Genomic DNA, 23,737 nt, shown 5'->3' on the forward strand with positions numbered 1-23,737 from the left:
ATGGGACTGTAGGCAAAAAGCCTATCCCTCATACTAGATAGAAGCTCAGGAATAGGAAGACCCCATATCCAAGAGAGTCATGACTAGGGTTGCCAACTTCTTAATTGCACAAAATCAAACACCTTGCCCCTTCTCCAAGGCCCTGCCCATGCTCCCAATCTTCTCTGGGGCTCCACCTCCCCAATCACGCCATCACCCCTCCCTCTGTCAGTCTTAGCCATCCTCACTTTCATCAGGTTGGATCAGGGGATTGGAATGTGAGAGGCATGAGATCTCTGGGGGGAGGGGTGTGTGTGTCAGGAGAAAGGAGTTCAGGGAGTGGGAAAGGGCTTGAGACTGGGGTAGGGGCCGGTATATGTGTGGGAGGGTGAGGGCTCTGGCTTGAGGTCATGGCTCTGGGGTGGTGTCAGGAATGAAAGGTATTGGCACCACATTGTCAGAAATGAAGGGTTCAGTGTGCACGAGGGACTCGGTATGGCTAAGAGGTTCAGAGTGTGTGTGTGTATATGGGGTGCAGGCTCTGGGAGTGTGGTGGTCTCTGGGGTGGGGCCACAGATAAGGGATTTGAGGTGCAGGTGGGGACTCTAGGTTGAGGCAGGGGATTGCGGTGCAGGAAAGAGTTCAGGCTGTGGGGTCCTGGCAGCACTTTACCCTAGCTCCCCAGAAGCAGCTACCAGGTCCCTGCAGTCTCTAGATGCATGGGCAGCCAGGGAGGCTCTGTACACTGCCCTTGCTTCAACAGGCGCTACCCCCCTTCAACAGTTCCCACTGGAAGCTCTAGAATTGGCACTCAGGACAGGACCAGTGCAAGGAGCTCCCAGTCTCTGGTTGTCCTGGCACCAAAGGGCTGCAGGCACCTGACACCTACTTCTAAGAGCAGTGCAAAGCCAGGGCAAGTAGGCGAATCTACCTTATTTCCAGGCCTCCCTGCACTGCTGACTGGACTTTTAATGGTCCAGTTGGCGGTTCCAACCAGAGCTGTCAGGATCCCTTTTTACTTGAGTGTTCTGGTTGAAAACTGGACATGAGGCAACTCTAGCTACAACACTGGGACTTTGGCTTGCTGAAGTCGGAAGCTCCTTGCTGAGCAGTGGAAATAGATTTTGTTAAACTCTTTATATACCCAGAATAGGGTGGGAAGCAACTTGTGGGCCAGGCAGAGGGCTGAGTTGTAGAAAGGGACAGATCATTGCAGGATTGTAGCAAAGCCAGAAGAACACATCATATGTCCTTGCCCAACCAATAGTGGCACCTGTGGGAAACAGATCTCTTTAGAGGTGTGTATATATAGAAATTACAGAACGTGGTATCTAAAATTAAATTCTCAGGTTCTCAACTTCTGTCTTACCATACAATTTCATCACTGAAAAATTCAGAATTGTGTATCATAAGTTCTGTATCCTGTGCTTTCGATCTTAATGTTCCTCTTAAGCATAATCTGAGACACTGCCTCATCAAAGCATTTAAATCTCAGTGACCCAATGAATCTCTAGGTAAAGAGGTTTGCTCACAAAGCAGCTTTCTGGATAGTGGTTAAGTTGTTCCTCCTTTTCATTTATTTTAAATGATTTAAGAATGTAATTTATAACACAAAAGCATGTCTAAATGTTAAGTATTACTACACTGATCCATTCTGAAGATTTGCCCCCGAAAAGGACTGAATAAAAAGAAACATCTTTTCCCAGTCATGATAATCCTTTTGAGATCACCCCAGTCTTCCTCATTTCTGTGAATTTACTCTATTCTGAATCATTTCAGTCCCTTGATATCAGGGTTTGCATTTTCTTTGCTAAATTGCTATACAAATGTATTAAAATACTCTGGGAAGGATGGCACCAAAGGGTTAATGAAGAAATGCATGTAGAGGGATAATAATTTGGTTCACTACACTTGGAAGCTAACATGGGGTAATTTCACTTAAGCAATGAAGCATGAACTTCTTTTTAACAAAATACTCAGGTGACTTCAACAGGAAAACAATAGTTCCCTTGAGGTTATAAGAATGGAATTGCTTCTATAGTTTGTAGGTTAAAAAATATGGATCTTAATAACATATTGGCTATGTTTATTCTAGTAGATTGGTTTTCTTTCCATACAATCATAGAAATACAATCTGATGTATTGCTATAGATGAGATTTCGTCACACAACACATTATTCCAGAAATGACTTAGTAGTTTAAATCCATGCATAGTTTGTTGCAACTGACTTCATATCTTTTAGCTGAGGAACAATCTTCCCTTAGGCCAGCTTAGTCAGTGATATGACCTACCATAAATATTAATTTCAGGATGTTATTTCTAGGAACTATTCAACAACTGGTGTATATATGCTGGGAAAGTGAATTCTGCTTACACATGAGAAGCATTTATTTAAAATTAACTGAACATGAAAGAAAACCCTGAGCTAGGAAGAGTGTTGAATAAGCTTGCTGGCCCACTCTTGCTGGCCACTTTTGCTGCCAGAGAGCCTGTTAATATTGCACTGAGCCCAGCTGTGCTCTTCATGGTCCCAAGTCATTTGCACACTTGTCTGCTCCTGCCCCACCACAGCCCTGGGTGGGCCCCTCTATCTGAACACTCTCAGCCTATCCCACCTGCTCGCACCCTTCGATTGCCAGCCATTCCCACATTCCTGTTCCTGCTCCTCCTGTCAATGAAATCATTCATGTGCAGAGTTTGGAGCCTCTCCTGACAGCTAGCATAGGTCTATGGCGAAGTGACCTGTCAGGAGAGTTATGCTTTGTGGGCTTGTGGGCCTCATGTGTAAACAAAGCCAAACACAATCATTAAACTGGGGTCCAGCTCCAACTGGATCCCCTTCATTCCGGCTGCTCCCGGGCACCTGGCTCACTAGCAAGGGGAAGGGTCTGGGTTACATGTGAGCAGCCTAGTAGGCAGAAAATTCCCTGCTCTCTGTGCCCGGATACTGGCCATCTTTGCAGGGCAGTAGTGCTCCAGATGTGCCCTTCCAGATGGCAAGTGAGCGCCACCCACGGGGCTGGGATGTGCTCCATGCGGACAGGGCACAATGGAGAGACAAGGAACTGCAGGAGAGCCCCCAGCTTTATACACTCATGCCCTACTGTGAACCAGATTTGGGTTACGTGGGAAGAGAGCTGGTGTGGTAATCTGGACCACTTGTCCTTATCCTGGAGCTCCATGGCTGACTCCTTCCATTCCTATTTCCTCCTCCATCCACCCACCCTTCCTTACCCCCTCTCCACCTTACAGTGCTATCCCTACCCCTCCACTTCCTCCATTCCTACAGTCCGATCCTTTCCTAACTTCTCCCCTTTCGCACTCCCCCACTGCCTATCCTCCTGCCTCCAGTCCTATATTGCCATCACCCTCACCATCCCCCCTTACTGCCCCATTCATCCCCACATACATGCTATTCCCCTTCCTCCCAGCACACACCTTGATCCCTCCAAAGAATTCATTGAGCTAAGCATCTCTCCTCCTCAAGAGCACCAGTGGGGAGCACAGTAGGAGCCACAGCCTGCCCCCAGACTACCCTTTCCGAACAGGCCTGTTGGGGCAGCTGTGCTCTGTGGCGAGTTCAGGGAGCCTGGAACACACAGCGGCCATTCTGGAGAACTGGGGAAGCGGCTGGGGTGCAGCGTAACCACATTGTCCCCAAAGGGCCTGGTGTGTGGTGTGGCCAAGACCTGCACAGCTCCCGGCAGGCCTGGGAGAGCATGCCTGAGCCAGGGGCCTGGCCCTGGGTCACCGGCACACACCGGAGCTGCTTGCTCAATGGAAGATCTGCAGCGTGGCCCCCAAGTTCTGTGGCTGGGCCCAAGCCACGCAGAGCAAACCCATGCAGCAGGCGAGTGGGTCAGGCAGGCTGGGGGCAGGGGGCACATGGGAATGGAGCTGCTGCCCCCCGTTTCACGAAGCAGTCACATGGTCAAGGCTCCTGAGGCGGGGCCACTGCGGAGAGGGGAGGCTGAAGGCGGAGGCAGCAGGTGGGATGTGTAGTGACATGATGAAGTCACTGTGTCGTCCCGTAGGAAAATTGTGTGTGTGTGTGTGTGTATGTATCTATATCTATATCTACACAGAGAGAGAAAGAGATAAGTGAGCCTTTATTTTGTTTTATGCTGATCCCAGCTGGAATTGCCAGCTTCCACCCAGTGATCCCCACTTGCTTTTCCACAGTGATGGTGGGTAATGCTGTGGTGACCGCTGTACGAAGTTCCATAAAGATGGATTTGTGCATCTGAAGGTTCTGTAACGCTTGTCATCCCATATATGCATCACAATGGCATCCCCTCCCACAGTGCTTGTTTCCCTAGCCCAGTAGCAATAGCCCACCATGGCAAGCTACTTTGTAGTGGTGGCAGCTGAATTATCTGTTTCCATGGAAGTCAGCAGGACAGGTGTTTCTTATTTACATTAAATACTGCAGGATTAGTCACATTGTGTTTAAAATGCTCATCATTGCAGCTCAGGATCTATGCTGTCAGGCAGAGGTGATGAGCACACCATTTACAAGAGCAGTTACAAATGGCACAGAATGAAATAGGAAGCTCTTGGAATGATGAGATGGAAAGAACTGCATTTGAGGATGGCAAGCATATCTCTATGACACATGCCAATCCATTCCCAGACTCCCAGGAGCAGAGGATAACAGAGTTGCACAGTGCGATGTGATGAGTTGCACAATGGGCTAGCTATCCGCAGTACAATGCTCTCTGTTGAAGAAGAGCAATGACTGGATGTGCTCTGCTGACACAGAATTGTGTAAACATGTACCACTAATGCTATTACACTTATGATCATTGACATAACTGAAGTCGACTTAATTCTGTAGTGCAGACATGGCCTTAGTATTAATTTATATTTCAATGCCATCCAAAGGCCACAGCAATTTTTGCCTTACTCCCAGTATTGTTCTTACTGCTTTGGAGCATAAGACTCTGGATTTGAATTTTGGTTATTAGTTTCAACTATAACAGTTGTGAGGCCTCTCTTTGTCCAGTTTTTTAGGGGGTTGGATAGAAGAAAGGACTTATGTGTATATATTTCACAGAATGCATGATCTATGTTCTGGAGTTAGTAGGCTGGGAATGCTGCACTTCACTGACTACATTAAACCATAATGTTTCTGTTGAATTTCATAGGAGAATACAGGCAGTCCCCGACTTACGCGGATCCGACTTATGTCGGATCCGCACTTACGAACGGGGCTTTTCTCGCCCCGGAGCTCACGGGCGGTGGGTTGCCACCCGTGTCCTCCAGGGCAAGAAAAACTTCTCCCGGTCTCCCTGGTCTGCTGGGGGGGTCCAGCAAAGCCGCTGGACCCCCCCAGCAGACCAGGGACACCCGAGCAAAGCCGCTGCCGTGTCCCTGGTCTGCTGGGGGGGGGGGTCCAGCGGCTTTGCTGGACCCCCCCCAGCAGACCAGGGGGACAGGAGCAAAGCCTTGGAGCAAGCCCGCAGGGGGACAGCTCAAGCGCGCCCGGGCTGTCCCCCTGCGGGCGTGCTCCGCGGCTTTGCTCCCCGTCTCCCTGGTCTGCAGGGAGACGGGGAGCAAAGCCTTGGAGCACGCCCGCAGGGGGACAGCCCAGGCGCGTTTGAGCTGTCCCCCTGCGGGCGTGCTCCAAGGCTTTGCTCCCCGTTTCTCTGGTCTGCAGGGAGACGGGGAGCAAAGCCTTGGAGCACGCCCCCGCAGCGGGACAGCCCAAGCGCGCTCGGGCTGTCCCGCTGCAGGCGTGCTCCAAGGCTTTGCTCCCTGTCTCCCTGGTCTGCTGGGGGTGGGGGGGATGCAGTTAGTGCCCCCCCCCCCGCAGCAGACCAGGCTTTTCTTGCCTACCCCTGGAGTAGAGCAGCTGGGGGCTGCCGGGTTGGTCCCGCAGCGCCGCTCCGGACCAACCGGGCAGCACCCCAGCTGCTCTGCCCCAGGTGTCCTGATTCAGCCGCTGCTGGTCAGTTTCAGCAGCGGCTGAATCAGGACGCCTGGGGCAAAGCAGCTGGGGTGCTGCTGGGTTACTCCAGTAGCGCGGAGGAGCCGCGCTACTGGAGCAATCCAGCAGCACCCCAGCTGCTCTGCCCCAGGCGTCCCCAAGTCAGCCGCTGCTGAAACTGACCAGCGGCTGACTACAGGAAGCCCGAGGCAGAGTTGCTCTGCCCCAGGCTTCCTGGAATCAGCTGCTGATCAGTTTCAGCAGCAGCTGACTTGGGGACGCCTGGGTTTCTTAAGTTGAATCTGTATGTAAGTCAGAACTGGCGTCCAGATTCAGCCGCGGTTGAATCTGATCAGTTTCAGCAGCGGCTGATGCCAGTTCCGACTTACATACAGATTCAACTTAAAGAACAAACCTACAGTCCCTATCTTGTACGTAACCCGGGGACTGCCTGTACCTTGTTTAGTTAATGCTGTACTCCTTGTATCTTTATTTTAAATATTCAATTTAAGTAATTTCATACCGCCTCTAAATTTTTAAAGTGCTGCAGAATTTTATATTGGAAGGACATAACTACGTTGTAGGAACAGTTTTGGGAAATGAGACATTCTGACACCTGGGGAGGAACAGAAGGCTGCTTGGGATTGTTAAATAAGATTATCTGGATATTTTTGAAATGGTCATCAGTAAATTAATGTAAGAACATTGATAATTTGCATCATTATCACTAAGCTTCAAAATATTGTACTGTATACGGCAATTAAGACATAATGTAAGCCCCTACGGGATAATAGGGCTGTAAGGAATTGCTAGCACGGATTTGTCAAGAACAAATCATGCCACACCAACCTAAGTTGCTTCTTTGACAGGAAAAGTGGCTTAGTGAATAAAGGGGAATCTGTAGATGTTATTTATCTTGATTGTTAAGGCTTTTGATACAGTTCCACATGACGTTCTTTTAAGTAAACTAGGGAAATATGTATGACATTATTTATAAGGTGGGTGTATAACTGGTTGAAAAACCATACTCAAAGTAATTTTCAGTGGTTCACGCTCAGACTAGGAGGGAGTTACTTGGATAGTAGAGTGGAGAAAATGCTTATAAAATTTGATGGCATTAAGTTGGGAAGGGTTAAATGTACTTTGGAGGACAGAATTAAAATTCAAAATGTGAACAAATTGAGTAACTGGTGTGAAATCAACAAGGTGGGACAAGAAGTAATTGGCTTAATCTTCAGCATGAGATATTTAGGTTACATATTAGGAAAAAACTTTCTATATATAAGGATGCTCTGGAATAGGCTTCTAAGGGAGATTATGGAATCTCAGTCATAGGTTTTTTGATATATACCTATTAGGGATAGTTTAGAGTTACTTGGTTCAGGTGCTGGACTAGATGATTTTTTGAGGTCCTTTACAGCTGTACATTTCTTATGATTCTATAATTGTGGTTTCTAGAGACAGCATTAAGAGAATGGTCTGGTTACAGGTTGGCTTTATGTGAATAATAGGTGGAGATCTAAGATTAGTTGTTTTATAGTGAAAAATTCAACATAGAATCATAGAACCATAGAGCTGGAAGAGACCGCAGAAGGTCATCATGTCCAGCCCCCTGCTCTAGGCAGGACCAATCCCAACTAAATCAATCCGGCCAGGGCTTTGTCAAGCCGAGACTTAAACACCTCTAGGGATGGAGACTCCACTACTTCCCTAGGTAACCCATTCCAGTGCTTCACTACCCTCCTAGTAAAATAGTTTTTGCTAATATCCAACCTGGACCTCTCCCACCACAACTTGAGAATAACATGAATTTATACTTTAATTTATTTTAGTCATCTGACAATGTGTTGTTTTTAGAAATATGTATTGTATTGCTGAATTATGGAATAATACAGACTCAGATTTATCATAAAATGTAATGCTTAATATTGTTGCATTTTTATGGTACATATTCATGGAGATGGAAACTTGTTTTTTAGAGACTGGCAGCAATTATGATACTTAAAACATCTCTATTATCCAGATAAACTTGACAATGCTCCTAGTAATTTGCATTTTATTTCAGATAATTTCTAAAATTATAACACACAATTCATGCTAGTACTTCTGTGCATATTTTCCTGACCTAAAGATGTAAAAAATAAGACTTAGACCAATATGAGACCTGTTTTTCTTGCCAATTTTTTTCTCCACATGTATACTTTCATACTTAAATACTTATTCTAACTTACATAATTACAAAAAGGTTTTCATCAGAAGTTTTAGACCCAAAGAAGTTTTGTGGTTGCCTTCATGAGAGCTGGGTACCGTGCATACTCCACTCATAGTAAATATAGTAAATATACATTTTGTGAATCTGTGAGGTTGGACCAAATCCTGCATTTTGCTAAGCATCTATGCAACATTGCTAAATGCTCTCTACTTCTGATCACTAGAGAGTTTACACCCGAGGGAATTCTTTGTCACTGTGTGTGTGCAGTATTGGTATCCCTTGAAGATTTCTTTGTTTCCCTTCAGAAAATGAATTCTAATGGAGAAGCAAAGGAAGCTACAAGAGTGGTCATGTGCCCCTCTCCAGCAGGGCAGGCAGATTGATTTGTGCTCCTGGAGTAGCTATAGAGACATAAATCACTGCTGGTGGATAGAGGGACTTGACAGTCATGCATATGAGAGAAAGAGAGGAATTTTTGGAATGAAAATATTTCCTGTCAGAATGTGCTGCTTGAACTGTCTGCTAGTGACCTGGCTGGAGATCATTAGTAGCCAATAAAAATTGAGAGTTTGGTTCCCCAGCCCTCACTTGCTATTCAGTTGTCTATGATGTAACATTGGACATATGGCAGCATATATTTGTTGTTTAATAACTTGACATAAAGGGTCACACCTGGCTATGTTACTATTAGGCGAAGAGTTTTGAGATTTTTCTCCAGGGCATCCCACTCCCATTCTCCATCAGTTGTATTGTAGTTTAAATTACTAAAATAATCAAAACCAGAATAATGATATACTGTATTATTTTGACAAAATATACCAAATTTTAATAAACTGTGGACAGTATTTTTAATTTTTTTTTTGGTGCAGAATGCCCCCAGGAGTGAGAAATGGAGATTCCTTACGTCTTTTTCAGATTTTGATGTCCGTCAGAAGGGACTGTTCTGCTCATCAAGTCTGCTGTCCTGTAGGGACAAATAATGAAATTTCAACAAGTGATTCTGGCATCAAGCCCATAATTTTTCATTGTTAGAATATATCTTTCAGAAAACTATCCAATCTTGAGTAAAGACTTCTAGTAACAAAGAATCCAGACTCCACCTTTTGTAAAAGGGCTCCTTCCTGTGCAGTTAATATTAATATGAGTTTTGTATTAGATTTGTTTCACATGCAACTAAAAAGTTGACCTTGTAGTTCTTGCATGCCTTCGTTTTTCTGTATATCACTTTTCATTATTTCATGATAACATTGGTTGTATAAATCTGACATTTGTTGAATGGCTGGGGAATTACTGTGAAAAAGAATCTAGATCTCAATATGGTAGAAAATAAATACTTCTATGGTACCTCGGTAACAGCAGAGATATGTAGCTTAGTGTCCTTTGGTGCTTCAGTGGTTAACATTACACATCTTAAAACAAATAAAATAGACAACTAGTGAGCATTCTTCTTGTGTCACATAATATTTTTTATGTTTTACTTTAAGGAACAAATTATTGGCATTTTAAGACAGAACAATAATTTTGATGTTGCAAAAACTAGGACAGCTATAATGAGAGAAGTGTGGTAGTGCCATGCAAACAGAAAGTATATTGCCAGCAAGCAAAAGGTAATAGCATCCTGTATGCCCAGAAGGCCTTCTGTGATATTTGTGTCTGCTTATGATCCACTTTACCCTCAGAACAGTCTATTTTTAAATTGGTGCTGGGTCTGACTTTATTAAAGAAATGTTGTTGAAACATATTTAAATGTATGATTGTGTATGCTGTAGTCTTCGGTGCTTTAGGACACTGGCACCTAATTTTTTTTCCCAACTGCAGATTTGTGTTAGTTTGCAGTTTTCCTGAATTCAAAGACTTATCTGATTAATATTAAAATTAGGGTTACCATATTTGAATTTTCAAAAAAGAGGACACCCTTGAGAGGGAGTGTATATGTATCAGTGTCTACCAGTTCATGTTCAAATCATAGTTTCATCATTTTAACTGTTCAGTGGTCAGATAATCCCAGAATTTCTGAATAAAAATAGGAAGAGCTACATATAACCAGAAAATCAAATAGTTTAATTTGTTGAAACTATATTTTTGTGTTCACCCTTACTAGCAATATGATTTTTATAATATTTAGTAAATGTAGATTACATGTAGAAAACTATCACCTCACAGGCATAATATGCAGACACTTGAGAAAGAAAGAGCTTAAGAATTGTTGGTCACAGTATATGTGTATTTATTGTAACAAGTAAAAGTAAACGTTCTATAAATCTAGAAAGTTATAAGCATAATAATTTTTATAGTCCTCTTATGGCTTTCAAGCTCTGTATTATTGCATGATTTTTTATTGTTGTATTGATTAACTGTATGCCAGAATTTTTAATAAATAGACATTACCACCTTAAATCTCATTCTTTGGACAAGGAGGTGATACAGAAAATTCAAAATTTGAGGACACTGCCAGGAGAAAAGGACAAGATTGCCAGAAGAGCAGGGTGATCCATGGATGAACGTGGCCATGAGAACAAGGCAGAAGAAGAAATTAGCTAGTGCTAATTGAGGTCATGAAATTGAGTTCAGTAACATATTTGCTACACTGGGAAATGTGAAGGCGATACTGGCAGAAGATGGAGTGATGAGAGAGAAAAATAGGCACACTAGTCCTTGCAGAAGAGAAGATGAGTTGATGGAGGTAGCTGGAAACCAGAGGCTACAGAAAAATGAGAGACTGAACAGGGCACTGTGAGAGAGAACATAACACAGATTCATTCTACATCAAGAAGAAACATATCTATGTGTCTTGAGTCTCTGTGCTCAGAAGAATAGACAGGACTGTCACCAGATCCAGAGAAGAAAAGTGTGTGCTGTTTTCTAGGAGCAGAGATGAACCAACATGTGTTGAAGTCAGATATGGTAATGATGTGTATTAAGGGTCTCATAGAAGAATTGGTTTTAGGAGGCAAATTTGGTTCAAGTAATCATGATCTAATTCCATTCAAACTAAATTGAAGAATAAAAAAAAAATCTGCAACTTGAGTAACTGATTTTAGAAGGATAAACTTAAAAACATTAAGGGAATTAATTAAGTGGACTGGAATGAAGAAACTCAAGATCTGAATGTGGAGGAGGCCTGGAATGACTTTGTCAAAGTTGCAAAACTCTCTGAAGCCTGCATCCCAAGCAAGGGGCAAAAATTCATAGGGAAGGGTTGCAGACCAAGCTGGATGAGCAAGTGCAGGGCATCCCTGATATACGTCCAAGATACATTCAAACAACATGGATGTATAGCATAAGGATGTAAAGTGGGGGATTTTTTCCAGTGGGTAACTTCCTCTTGTGTGAATTGGTCTTTTATTAATTTTTCTTGTTGTTTTTGTTTTTGCCTGACAGAACAGCGGGGAAGGGGAGGACTTAGAACAGTTCCCACAACTGTCAACGATGCTAGTGTGGAATCATTGTATACTGGGGCAAATTATAGTAAGGACGCCCTGTATCTCAAATAGATAACTAATAGAAAGCAGAAAGCCTAAAAGGAATGGATGATGGGATGGATCAGCCAGGAAAGTTATCTCTTAGAGGTCAAAAAAGAAAACAAGCAAAGAGGAAATGGGACCATTAAGCACTGAGGATGAGATGGAGATTAAAGATAATCTAGGCATGGCCTAACAGCTAAACAAATACTTGGCTTCTGTTTTAATAAGGGTAATGATAAGTTTAGGAGTAATAGTTGGATAGTTAATGGTAATGAGGAATTGAAAGTAGAAATTACCACATCCATGTGGAAGTCAAACTCATACATCTTAATGGTATTAAAATCAGTGGGGCCAGGTAGTCTCTATCCAGCAATATTAAAGGAACTGGCATATGAAATTGCAAGTCCAATAACAGTGATTTTTAATGAATCTGTAAAATCAGCTGGCACACACTGAGTGGAGAATTGCTAATATAGTACCTATTTTTAAGAAAGGTAAAAAAAAAATGTAATCTAGAAAACTACAGGCCTGCTAATTTTACCTCAATTATATGCAATGCCTTGGAACAAATTTTGAAAGAGAAAGTAATTAAGGACATAGAGGTAAATGGTAGTAGGGATAAAATACAGTATGGTTTTACAAAAGGTAGATTGTGCTAAAAACCCTAATCTCTGTCTTTGAGAAGATCACTGATTGTTTAGACAAAGGAAATGCAGTAGATCTAATCTAACTGGATATTAGTAAAGCATTTGTTACAGTTCATTAGTTAACTTAGAGAAGATGGGAATTGACAGGAGAATTGAAAGGTGTGCAGGGAACAGGTTAAAAAGAAATGTTGTACTGAAAGATAAACTGTCAGGCTGGAGTGAGATTACTGATAGTCCTCAGAGTTTGGTCTTGAGGACAATTTTATTTAACATTTTTATTAATGACCTTCCCACAAAATGTGTGTGCTAATAAAATTTGCCAATGACGCAAAGTGGAGAGATATTGCCACAATAAAGGATGACTAGAATATTATACACAAAGATATGAATAACCTTGAAAACTGGAGTAATAGAAGTTGGATGAAATTTAATAGTGCAGAGTGCAAAGTTATGTAGTTGGGAACTGACAATAAGAATTTTGCTATAAACTAGGTACTTATCAGTTGAAAGCAACAGAGGAGGAGAAAGACTTGAGTATTTTTGTTGATCAGAGGATGGTTTAGTTGCCAGTGTGATATGGCCATGAGAAAGGCTAATGCATTCCTACATAGCATCAGACAACATATTTCTAGTCTAGAAAGGGAAGTATTAGTATCATTATATAAAGTGTGATCTCATCTGGAATACTGTGTGTGGTTCTAGTCTCCCATGTTTAAGATAGATTAATTCAGACTAGAACAGGAGTAGAGAGGTCATTACAGAAGTGGGTGAGTGAGGGCCTCTATCTTACAGTGTGCAAAAGGTCAGACTAGAGAATCACAAATGGTCTCTTCTTACCTTCAAGTCTGAGGTGGGAAATAACTACTGCTGAAAAGGAACAACTAATTGTGCTGCATATTGAGATGAATGACACTGCTACATTGCCACGGGAATGGATCAAAGATGACTGCACTTTCCTTGGTAAGATGCTTAAAGAAGTGAATATTTCTAATCACTGGAGAAGAAGGGTGAAGATTTAAAAAAAACCAAAACACCCAGGTACCTCAATAATTGGTGCTATAGGGCAGGTTTTAGAATGACTGACCAATGGGATTCATTGGCTGGAAGAAGACTCTTCTTGACTGGTGGACTCCATGCGAGCACTAGGGTATTAACCCTCTGAGATCTGAGGCTGGAATAATTGGTAAGTGCTTTAAACTAAGAGTTAAGGGAGAAGGTTGGATGACACTTATGAAATCTCCATGCCTGGTTTCAATACACGGAAGGGGGAAAATCAGCAAAAATAAGGATACTAAGTTTTATAATGGACTGACACAAAATAAGGGAATCGACAGTAAGGAGGAAAAAATAGACATTGATTGGAGTGGGTAGGTGCTACAGGAAAGGAAAGGGCTATATTTAATCAAGTTAGAAAACTGGGTGAGGTCCGAGGAAAACAACTGAAATGTTTGTACATGAATGCAAGAAATCTGGTCAGTAAAATGGAGGAACTAAAATTATTGGTGTAGGAAATTATATGTATTATATAAACACGACAGAATAACACTTATGACTGCGATACAGATAATGAAGGGTACATGCTTACGAGAGGTAGGAATGAAGGTAAAAGTGGTGGGATACTGCTATATATCAATGAAGTAATAACTTATAAAGAAATAAGAAGTAATAGAATGGACAAAATAGAATCTATTTGGGTCAAAATTACTTTTGGACACAGACTATAAAAGAAACTTTATTAGAAATTTGATACAGACTGTCAACATTTGAAATACTTTTCTCTCTAATAATATTAAAAGATATTATTAGGACTTGTGTCATAATGCGATATTTTCCCAGATAAGAGAGGAAAATATATGCTACTAATACTTGTAGAGCACCATTATTTCTGGGTATGATAGAAGACATTTTTCTTCACATTGCATTAGACCAAAAAAGGGGTGATGCAATTTTAGAATTGCATTTTGGTAAGTAGTGAGAAACATTATATATAAACTGGAATTAGGAAATAGCCATAGATTGAGTGATCGTAAATGGATTTTTTAAATGAATTGGAAGGTAATCAAAATCAGGTTATCAACTGTGGTTTTTATTTCAAAATGGCAGTCTTGGGGAAGTTAAGGGAATTAGTTAAAAAAATCATCTGGTCTGAAGACCTTACGGACTTTGATTGGCATTTCTTCAAATCCACTATATAAATACCACTGAAGTTTGCAGCCCAAATAGAGGGAAAAACATACAGGGAAAGTTTCCAGATCCAGTTAAATGAATAACCATCTCAAAAAGTTTATTTGGAGTAAATAGAGAGTCTATGGGGAATGGAAAAAAGAACTGGTCAGCAAAGAAGGCTACATCATGGAGGTTAGAACATGTAATAGTAAAGTGATAATTATAAAAGTTACGCTGAATTAGCTCTTTCCAAGCAAATGAAAACACATTATAAAAAGGTTTTTTAGTTATATAAATAAAAAGAGAATAGAGAGTGATGAATTTGGATCCCATGTAGATGGGAAAGAGAGTAGAGATAATCTAGATATGACCTAAAACCTACATGAATAATTTGCCATGGTTTGCAATAAGAATATGGAATGTGCACACGAAGGTAATAGAGCTGATGGAAATAAATAAGTGGAAATTACCACACTGAGGTGAAAAATCTTAGAGATTACTGTGCTCAAATCAGGAGACCAGATAATTTCCATGCCAGAATACTGACTGGTAAAATAGCTAGACTGGTGGTACATTTTTTTTAATAAATCTGTTTATTTTGTGGTAATACCCTGTGTGTGGAGAATAGCTAATACTGTACCTTGATTTAACAAATGCAGGGAAGGAGGGACTGGTCTGGGCAATTATATACCTATTTGTGTGACTTTAGCAGCATGGAAAGCTTTAGAATAAATTGTGAATGATATGTGTGGTAAAGGAATGTAATACTATATGGCAATGTTTCTCAGAATGGTCTGCGAAACCACTTTGAGAAACCTGGTAACTGGCCATTCTGGTGTGTTTATTTACTGGCTCTGCAGCCACAGAGTCTCGCAGCTCCCCTTGGCTTCAGTTTGCCATTTGCAGCCAATGGAATCCATGGAAGCAGCAGCCCACCCACACTGCTTCCTGTGACTCCTCTTGGCTGCAAACAGTGAACCAGAGCCAATGGGAGTTGCGAGGCTCCATGGCTGCGGAGCCGGTAAATAAATACACTGGAGCTGCCAGTTAGTAGGTTTCTTAGAGTGGTCGTGCAGACCATTTTGAGAAACACTGCTATGTGGGTTTGCCAGACTAATCTGACTTCCTTCTTTGAGAAAATAACAGATTTTTTTAGCTAGAGAAATGCAGTATATCTAATGTATTTGGAGTTCAGTAAAATACCCTCTAAAGCATGTAGGGGTGGGTCACTTGCCAGGATTATCTGGGTATATCTCACTTAATCGTTGCCCTGCCATTACACAGGTCTTGGGCATTGGCATGCCTTGTTCTTGCCTGTTGACTCATTATAACAGTGTAAAACTTAAAAAAAACAACAGATAGTCTAGTAGCACCTTAAAGACTAACAAAACATGTAGATGGTATCATGAGCTTTTGTGGGCAAAACTCATTTCAGATGACCGGAGTATAATAAGTCCAGATCCAAGAATAAATAAGGGATGGAAGGGGGAGGGGAGGAAGAAAAAGAGAGACAATGAATAGATAGTGCAATAGTTACAAGAATCTGCTAAGAACCATTAGCACCTCCTTTTAATGACAGTTGTTTAAGTCATTAAAAGGTGGAAGATATCCCTGGTGCAGACCAATAGCATAAGAATTAGTCTCATTTGAGCTTTTATACTTCTTCTAATTTTGGTTCTGGGTTTGGTATTGCAAGTGTTGGTGGCCTGTGATAGATGGTAGGTCAGGGTATATGATCTAGTGGTCACCTTTTCTAATTGGCTTCTACATACAGTAACAGTTAAATGACAAGGGAAATTTAAAATTGAAGGGACTCTTCATCTCATGATTTGTAAAAGCTCTCTTTTGGTATTGTTCTAGAAATTTCTGCCAGTAACCACATTTAGTCGTAATGCATTGCTTCAGTGTATTCAGCTATATACTGTTCTCTAGAGTCCTTGTAGTATGTCACAGCAACAAATATATTCTCTAGGTACTTGTGCCAACGTTAGCAATCATATGAGACAGCCATTGGTATTCATATAACATATAGTGAACATTTAGTACAAAGTGTACTTCAGGCTAGAACATGCCATCTGGGTATCCTTAATTACTAGTTTTAGTTCTGCTTTGTGTGATATTGTGGTGGCTCAGTTTGGTTGGGAGACCCTACTCGTAAGTTCGGGCAGTGTGCCATGTGACCGACTGCCTTAAAGGCACCCCAAACTCCTGTGAGTTCGCTGTTCCCCTTAGGGTGAAAGTTCAATAGTTGGCTATTGTAGGTTGGTTGTTGCCCGACTGTGTAGGAATTTATAGCAGCACACATGGATACCATTGCAACCAAAGCGACTCTGCCCATGCACAGATTCAGCACCCTAGGCTACTTCATAGCGGTAGCACGAGCGACCCCTACCACGACGGTTCACAAATGCTTAAAGATTTTGGGCCACATGGCTGCCACAACGTACGTTGTCAGGCTGGCGAGGCTCCACGTGAGATTCCTTCAGTCTTGGCTCGCCATACTTTACACCCCGTCCAGAGACCTGCTTTCCAAGTCATAGAATCATAGAGCTGGAAGAGATCTCAGGAGGTCATCAAGTCCAGCCCCCTGCCCACGGCAGGACCAACCCCAACTAAACCAACCCAGTCAAGGCTTTGTGAAGACGAGACTTAAAAACATCTAGGGATGGAGATTCCTTTACCTCCCTAGGTAACCCCATTCCAGTGCTTCACCACCCTCCTAGTGAAATAGTTTTTCCTAATATCCAACCTGGACCTCTCCCACCACAACTTGAGACCATTGCTCCTTGTTCTGCCATCCGTCACTACCGTGAACAGCCTTTCTCCATCCCCTTTGGAACCTCCCTTCAGGAAGTTGAAGGCTGTTATCAAATTCCGCCTCACTCTTCTCTTTTGCAGACAAAACAAACCCACATCCCTCAGTCTCTCCTCATAGGTCATGTGCTCCAGCCCCCTAATCATTTTGTTCGCCCTCCGCTGGACCCTCTCCAATGCGTCAACATCCTTTCTATGGGGGGGGGGGGGCTAGAACTGGACACAATACTCCAGATATGGCCTCACCAGAGCCGAATAAAGGGGAATAATCACTTTTCTGGATCTGCTGGAAATGCTCCTCCTAATGCACCCTAATATGCCATTAGCCTTCTTGGCTACAAGGGCACACTGTTGACTCATATCCAGCTTCTCATCCACTGTAACCCCCAAGTCCTTTTCTGCAGAACTGCTACTTAGCTATTCATTCCCCAGACTGTAACAATTCTTGGGATTGTTCCATCCCAAGTGCAGGACTCTACGCCCTCAGTACCCTTGGATGCATTAAATCTGGGCCCATTGTTGCTAGGAAGAGTCAGTCTCAGGTCCGACACTGGTTTCTCAAAATACGAAGACATGATACACAGGTAGCTGTCAACCATAAGCTGTTTATTTTCTGACAGCTATCAGCTGTGCCCCTTAACTAAAAGAACAACATGATAGGAAAAGCGGCATTCTTACGTCACTTCTGCTAGCCGGGGAACCCCATTTAGGCTGTGAATGAAGTAGGAGACTATCTCCGCTTCCGAGGTGCAGGTACTCAAAGCCCATCAGTGAGGTCCAGATTGCTGTGCTCTGGTGCAGCTTTAAATACTGTGTCTCTACCTTGTTTGTGGCAGTTTGGAAATTTCTGGGGGTTACTCATTGCTTGTTACAGCATGTCTCAACCGTACTGCTTGTCCTTTGACTTTGTTTACATGATCAGTACAGTTAGGTAAACAAGATTATGTTCCTGCCCTTATCTACAATTAGTTCTTGCTACAATGGTGTATGTTCCTAGAGGCTTGCTTCTGGTTCATCAGTAGTAGGAAAGGGCAGGTTGGGATGGGAAAGGGAGGGAATACGGGCCTCACCACCGCTATGCTTCACATGTACAGAGTTCTTCCGCAATTGACCCCTACACCCATGGATTTGTGTATGTTTAGCTTTTCTAAATAGTTCCTAACTTGTTCTTTCCCCACCAAGGGCTGTCCACCTCCTTCCCATACTGCGTTGCCTAGTGCATTTGTCTGGGAGCTGACTTTGTCCGTAAAGACAGAGTCAAAGAAAGCATTGAGTACTTCAGCTTTTCCCACATCTTCTGTTACTAAGTTACCTCCCTCATCCAGTAAGGGTCCTACACCCTCTCTGATCACCCTCTTACTGCTAACGTGCCCGTAGAAACCTTTCTAGTTACCCTTCACATCTCTTGCTAGCTGCAATTCCAATTGTGCTTTCGCCTTCCTGATAACTCCCCTGCATTCTCGAGCAATATATTTATACTCCTCCCTGGTCAGCTGTCCAAGTTTCCACTTGTAAGCTTCCTTTTTGTGTTTAAGCTCGCCAAGAATGTCTCCGGTAAGCCAATCTGGTCACCTACCATATTTGCGTTTCTTGCTGCATATTGGATGGTTTCTTTCTGTGCCTTTAATAAGGCTTCTTTAAAATACTGCCAGCTTTCCTGGACTCCCTTCCCCTTTATGTAAGCATCCCAGAGAATCCTGCCCATCAATCCTCTGAGGGAGTCAGTCTGCTTTTCTGAAGTCCAGGATGTGTATTTTGCTACTCTCCTTTCTTCCTTTGGTAAAGATCCTGAAATCTACCATCTCATGATCACTGCTTCCCAGGTTGTCACCAACCTCTACTTCCCCTACTAGTTCCTCCCTGTTTGTGAGCAGCAGGTTAAACTGCGCATGGCCCCTGTTTAGTTCCTTCAGCACTTGTACCAAGAAGTTATCCCCAACATTCTCCAAAAACTTCCTGGATTTTCTGTGTATTGCTGTATTGGTCTCCCAACAGATATCAGGGTAATTAAAGTCCCCCATGCGAACCAGGGCCTGCAATCTGGAAGCTTCTCTCATTCCCATTCTGCCATGGGTTCTCAACTCCTTGAACTGGTGAACGAATCCACACAATGTTCTAACAGGCATTCCATTCCATCAACCAACCCCTACACTTACCATTATGACTGATTAATCACTTAAAGGATGGGGTGCTCACGAAGGACCTCATGGCCCAGGGCAAGTGGTCCTTCATGGAGCAAACCCTCCATATCAACTTTTTGGAACTGAGAGCAGTGTGATATGCATGCCAACATTTCCTACACTCTGTAGCTTACAAAACTGTCAGCATCATGATGGACAATCCCACTTGCATGTATTACATCAATCGACAAGTTGGTGTACAATCCTCTATGTACAGAGGCTCTCAGCTATGGAATTGGTGCCTGGTGCTCCATATTACCCCATTGCCACGTACTTCCCAGGGGTGTTAAATATGACCTCAGATGCCCTCAGTCTCAAATTTTATGACCACCACAAGTGGGAGATAGACATGCAAGCCCTCGGTTATGTGTTTTACCGATGGAGTCAACCAGACGTATACCTTTTCACGACCAGGAACAACCACAAATGCCACCTTTACTGTTCCAGGAAAGCACTCCCTGATGGATGCTTTCGCCATCAAATGGGACGCACCACTACTCTATGCATTCCCACGTCTTCCCATTTTCCACAAGGTCAGCATCAAAATCAGAACAGATTGAACTTTCATGATTCACATCACAACAGTGTGGTTAAGGCAAACATGGTATCCCTACCGCCTCAGAGTGTCAGTCACAGATCCATATGCTTTTCCAACACAATGCAGTCTTCTATCCCAGAGTCACAGCACGATTCTTCACCACAAACTCCACCTCTACGCTTGGCTCCTTCATGGCTCCATTATGCTGAGAGCACTTCTCTGAAAGAGTAAAAGAAATACTAATCAACAGTAGAAGAGAGTCCCCCAGGAAAACTTATCTCTACAAATGGAACAGGTTCTCCGAGTGGCTTAAACATATGCATACCATACTCCCTGAGACTGCCCCTCTATCCCTCCTGCTGGACTACGTCTTGCACCTTAGGGAGTCAGGCCTGGCTATCAAGGATTATGTGGCTGCTGTAGAGGCCTTCTATTGCACTACTGAGGATGATTGTTTCCTTTCAAACCCAATCACCAAAAGATTCCTCACTGGTCTACAAAACACTTTTTCATCCTTTCACCCACCAGTTCCTATGTGGGACCTAAACCACGTACTCAAGAGCCTGACAAAGCCACCTTTCGAGCCCTTGGCAACCTGCCCTTGGTCATACCTGTCTATGAAGGTCTCCTTCCTAGTTGCAATAACCTCCTGTAGGAGAGTAGGGAACTTGCTGCCCTAATGGAGGACCCCTCTTCCCCGTACAATTTTTACCAAGGACAGGGTGACACTTCAATCTCACCCCAAATTTCTCCCGAAAGTTCCCTCTCCCTTCCACATCAACGAACTGATACACTTACCTGTGTTTCTCCCCAAGCTGCACATGGATCCATCACACACAGCATGGCACACCCTCGATGTCTGCAGAGTACTCTCATTCTACATTGATTGTACGAGAAACTGCCGAATATCTCCTAGCCTCTTCCTATCCTTTGCGGAATGATCCAAAGGACAGGCTGCCTCTTCTCAAAGGATTTCCAAGTGAATATTTTCATGCATCCACACGTGCTACACCATCCACAACAAAGACCCACCGGGCACCATCACTGCCCATTCCACTAGAGCCGTGTCCTCTACAACTGCTTTCCTCAAGAATGTACCTCGACAGGAATTTGCAGTGCAGCCACTTGGTCGTCAGACCACACATTTGCACAACACTATGCTCTTGCATCCTCCATAGCGTCATCCCTGGCTGTTGGGCATACAGTACTATTCTCCGTGACAACAACAGGGCTCCAAACCTGCCTCCATGAGATGACTACTGCTTTATAGTCACCCAGATTGGAGCACCCACGGGGACACTAGTCGAAGAAAAAGAAAGAGTTACTCACCTTATGTAGTAACGGTGGTTATTCGAGATGTGTCCCCCTGTGGGTGCTCCGCTACCCTCTCTCCCCTGCTTTGAAACCCCATGCTCTACTAGTATGGGTAGAGAAGAAACAAAGGGAGCTGTGTTGCGCGTGTGCCTAACAGACACCAACAGCACGAGGGGGCACCACGGTGTGTGCGTGGTGTGGCAGACACTTTTAGAAAAATCTCTGGTCACCGGTGCAAGGATGCACCAGCACTCAGAGTGGAGCACCTACAGGGACACACATCTTGAAGAACCAGCTTTACTGCACAAAGTGAGTAATTCTTTCTTACTCAGATATCAGAATAGTGAGCCCATTATATTTCAAAATAATGGCTTGTTCAAAAGACGTGGAATAGCTATTTTGGGATACTGGAAATATCCCAAAATAGCTCCACAGTGTAGACGTACCCCAAATACAAACTAGAATCTTTCTTCTTGGCAGCCAGGGGAGCAAGTAAGCCCCCAATTCCATTCCTCTGGGAAAAAGAGGGAACCTACTAAGAAGCACCAACTGAAGGACTTGACTAGGGAGTGGTTTGGAGTGCCCCCCTTTCCCACTTGCTTACTCTTCGACCTGCCACTAGGCTGCACAACCGCCAGGGACCTGGCAAAAATCCCATTTTCAAAAGTGACAAAGGTACATAAGAATTTGTTTAATTGAAACGCAACAAACTTAGGCTTTTAATTATGTATATCCTTTGAAAATGTAAATTAGGTTTTTAAGACACATAGACACTTTAGAAAATCTTATTCTTCCTTGAATTTATTTTAACATGATCATTTCCTACGTAAGACCGAAGTATTACTTTGACAGATACGGCAATTTCCTCCAATATCTTTGGGAGGTCTTTCTGTACTAAGTTCATGTATCATTGTGGTCCAGGATTTTCTGAAACCTCTTAGCATGGGAGATGTGACAGATTGGAGATCTGGGGTTCAAAGGACTATACTGAATAGTGTGCCAGACAAAAAGTGTTTAGTGGTTTTCCTGATAAATTCCTAATGGGAGATGAAAGCAAATTTCCCACCTCAGGTAATGCATGAAAACTGCCTTTTGAAGCTACAATATTAGGAGTGAGCCATTGTATGCTGATCTCCTGTTACATACAGCCAAGATCAAAGGTCTGCACTGTATAAAGGAAAGATGGAACTATTCATGGTTGGTTCTGAATACAAGATTTTTATGAACTTGTAGCTGTGGGGAAAATCCAGTTGAGTTTTGAAGGAGTGGCACTCACCAGAGGCTGCGATGAGTTGGGTTAATCTCTGGTAATTTTTTAAGCATGTGTGTAGATGCTTTATTATTTTAATAGGTTTTCTCTGTAGTGCTTTTATTTTAAGAATAAAGGTGCTTGCTTATAAAGAGCTTTGTGGTAACTTGTAGCTGCTAACAGTTTCACAGTTCATAGCCTCTGGAGAGAAATCAAAACATAGACACTTGCTTGTTTAGGCAGTCTGACTTGCTAGAAATATTAAAGTGTGGTCTGTGAACCATGAAGTCTCAAAACATCCAGCCAAAAAGAAGTGACTGCTATGGAGCCAAAGGCCTAATGTGTATGTTCTTGAGGAGGAATAATGGTGCAGATGCTCCTGAGACAGTTACTACTGAAGTTGGCCAACGCAAGCAATTCCCATCTGGTGAAAAAATTTCAAGTTTTCAATATTTTTCAGAAGTCAACATTTTTTTATGGAACTGAACATTGAGAAATTTTAAAAACTCCAAAACTTTCTTATTTTGATGTTTTCGAAATGAAATATGAACCGTACAATTCCAAACTGCCTGGGCTTGTCTACCTGCCATGCTTCTGGAGCTATTTGGCTCCCAAGGGAGATAGGTGGATTGTAAAGCTATCAGAATTGACACATTCTCCCTAAATCTTTTGAGACCACTGAGCAGTATTTTCTGATGGAAAACTGTTATAAAAATTTTCACCAGTTGTAATTACTATGACTGCTGTAGTTATCATACCTACTTGTTAATTACTTTCTGTGATACACCCTTGTCTTCTACCTTTTCACTGATCTACATCATCCCCTCTGCTTTCAGACTTGTAAAGTAAAGTGCAGGTGTGTATGGATTACATACTTCAAACTGGGTGTTAGTTCAAGATAGGGATGTTAAATAGCGACTATTTGATTAGTCAATAGGGCAATAGGGCTAATCCCCCCCTATGACTGTTGCTCCACTTCAAAGGCAAAAGTGCTGCATGGAGCCCGGGTCAACTGGGGACTTCTCCACTGACAGCGGGCTCCGTGCAGCGCTGCTGCTTTGAAACTCTGTGAGGAGCCTGACTCTAGGCTCCCCGTGGCATTTCAAAGTGGCAGTGCCGCACAGAGCCTGGGGTGTGCCAGGGAGTCCTCAGCTGATCCTAGGCTCCACGCTGCACTGCCGCTTAGAAATGCTGCAAGGAGCCAGACGCTGGGCTCCTTGTGCTGTTTCAAAGTGGCAACGCCG

General features: G+C 43.0%; 1 protein-coding gene and 1 long non-coding RNA gene across 8 annotated transcripts in view; one reads left to right on the top strand and one right to left on the bottom strand.

Annotated features, from left to right (window-relative positions):
* IMMP2L (inner mitochondrial membrane peptidase subunit 2) overlaps nt 1–23,737 on the top strand; it is a 779,606-nt gene that overhangs the window by 60,491 nt on the left and 695,378 nt on the right. The window lies entirely within an intron of this gene.
* On the bottom strand, nt 8,922–20,143 carry LOC142829571 (uncharacterized). The gene is made up of 2 exons (XR_016349902.1): nt 20,007–20,143; nt 8,922–9,085 (listed from the first exon to the last, which is right to left on the bottom strand). It is a non-coding gene; the product is annotated as an uncharacterized LOC142829571 (long non-coding RNA).

Source organism: Pelodiscus sinensis, chromosome 1 (assembly GCF_052426305.1).
Source record: "Pelodiscus sinensis isolate ZL-2025 chromosome 1, ASM5242630v1, whole genome shotgun sequence".
Taxonomy (NCBI): domain Eukaryota; kingdom Metazoa; phylum Chordata; order Testudines; family Trionychidae; genus Pelodiscus; species Pelodiscus sinensis.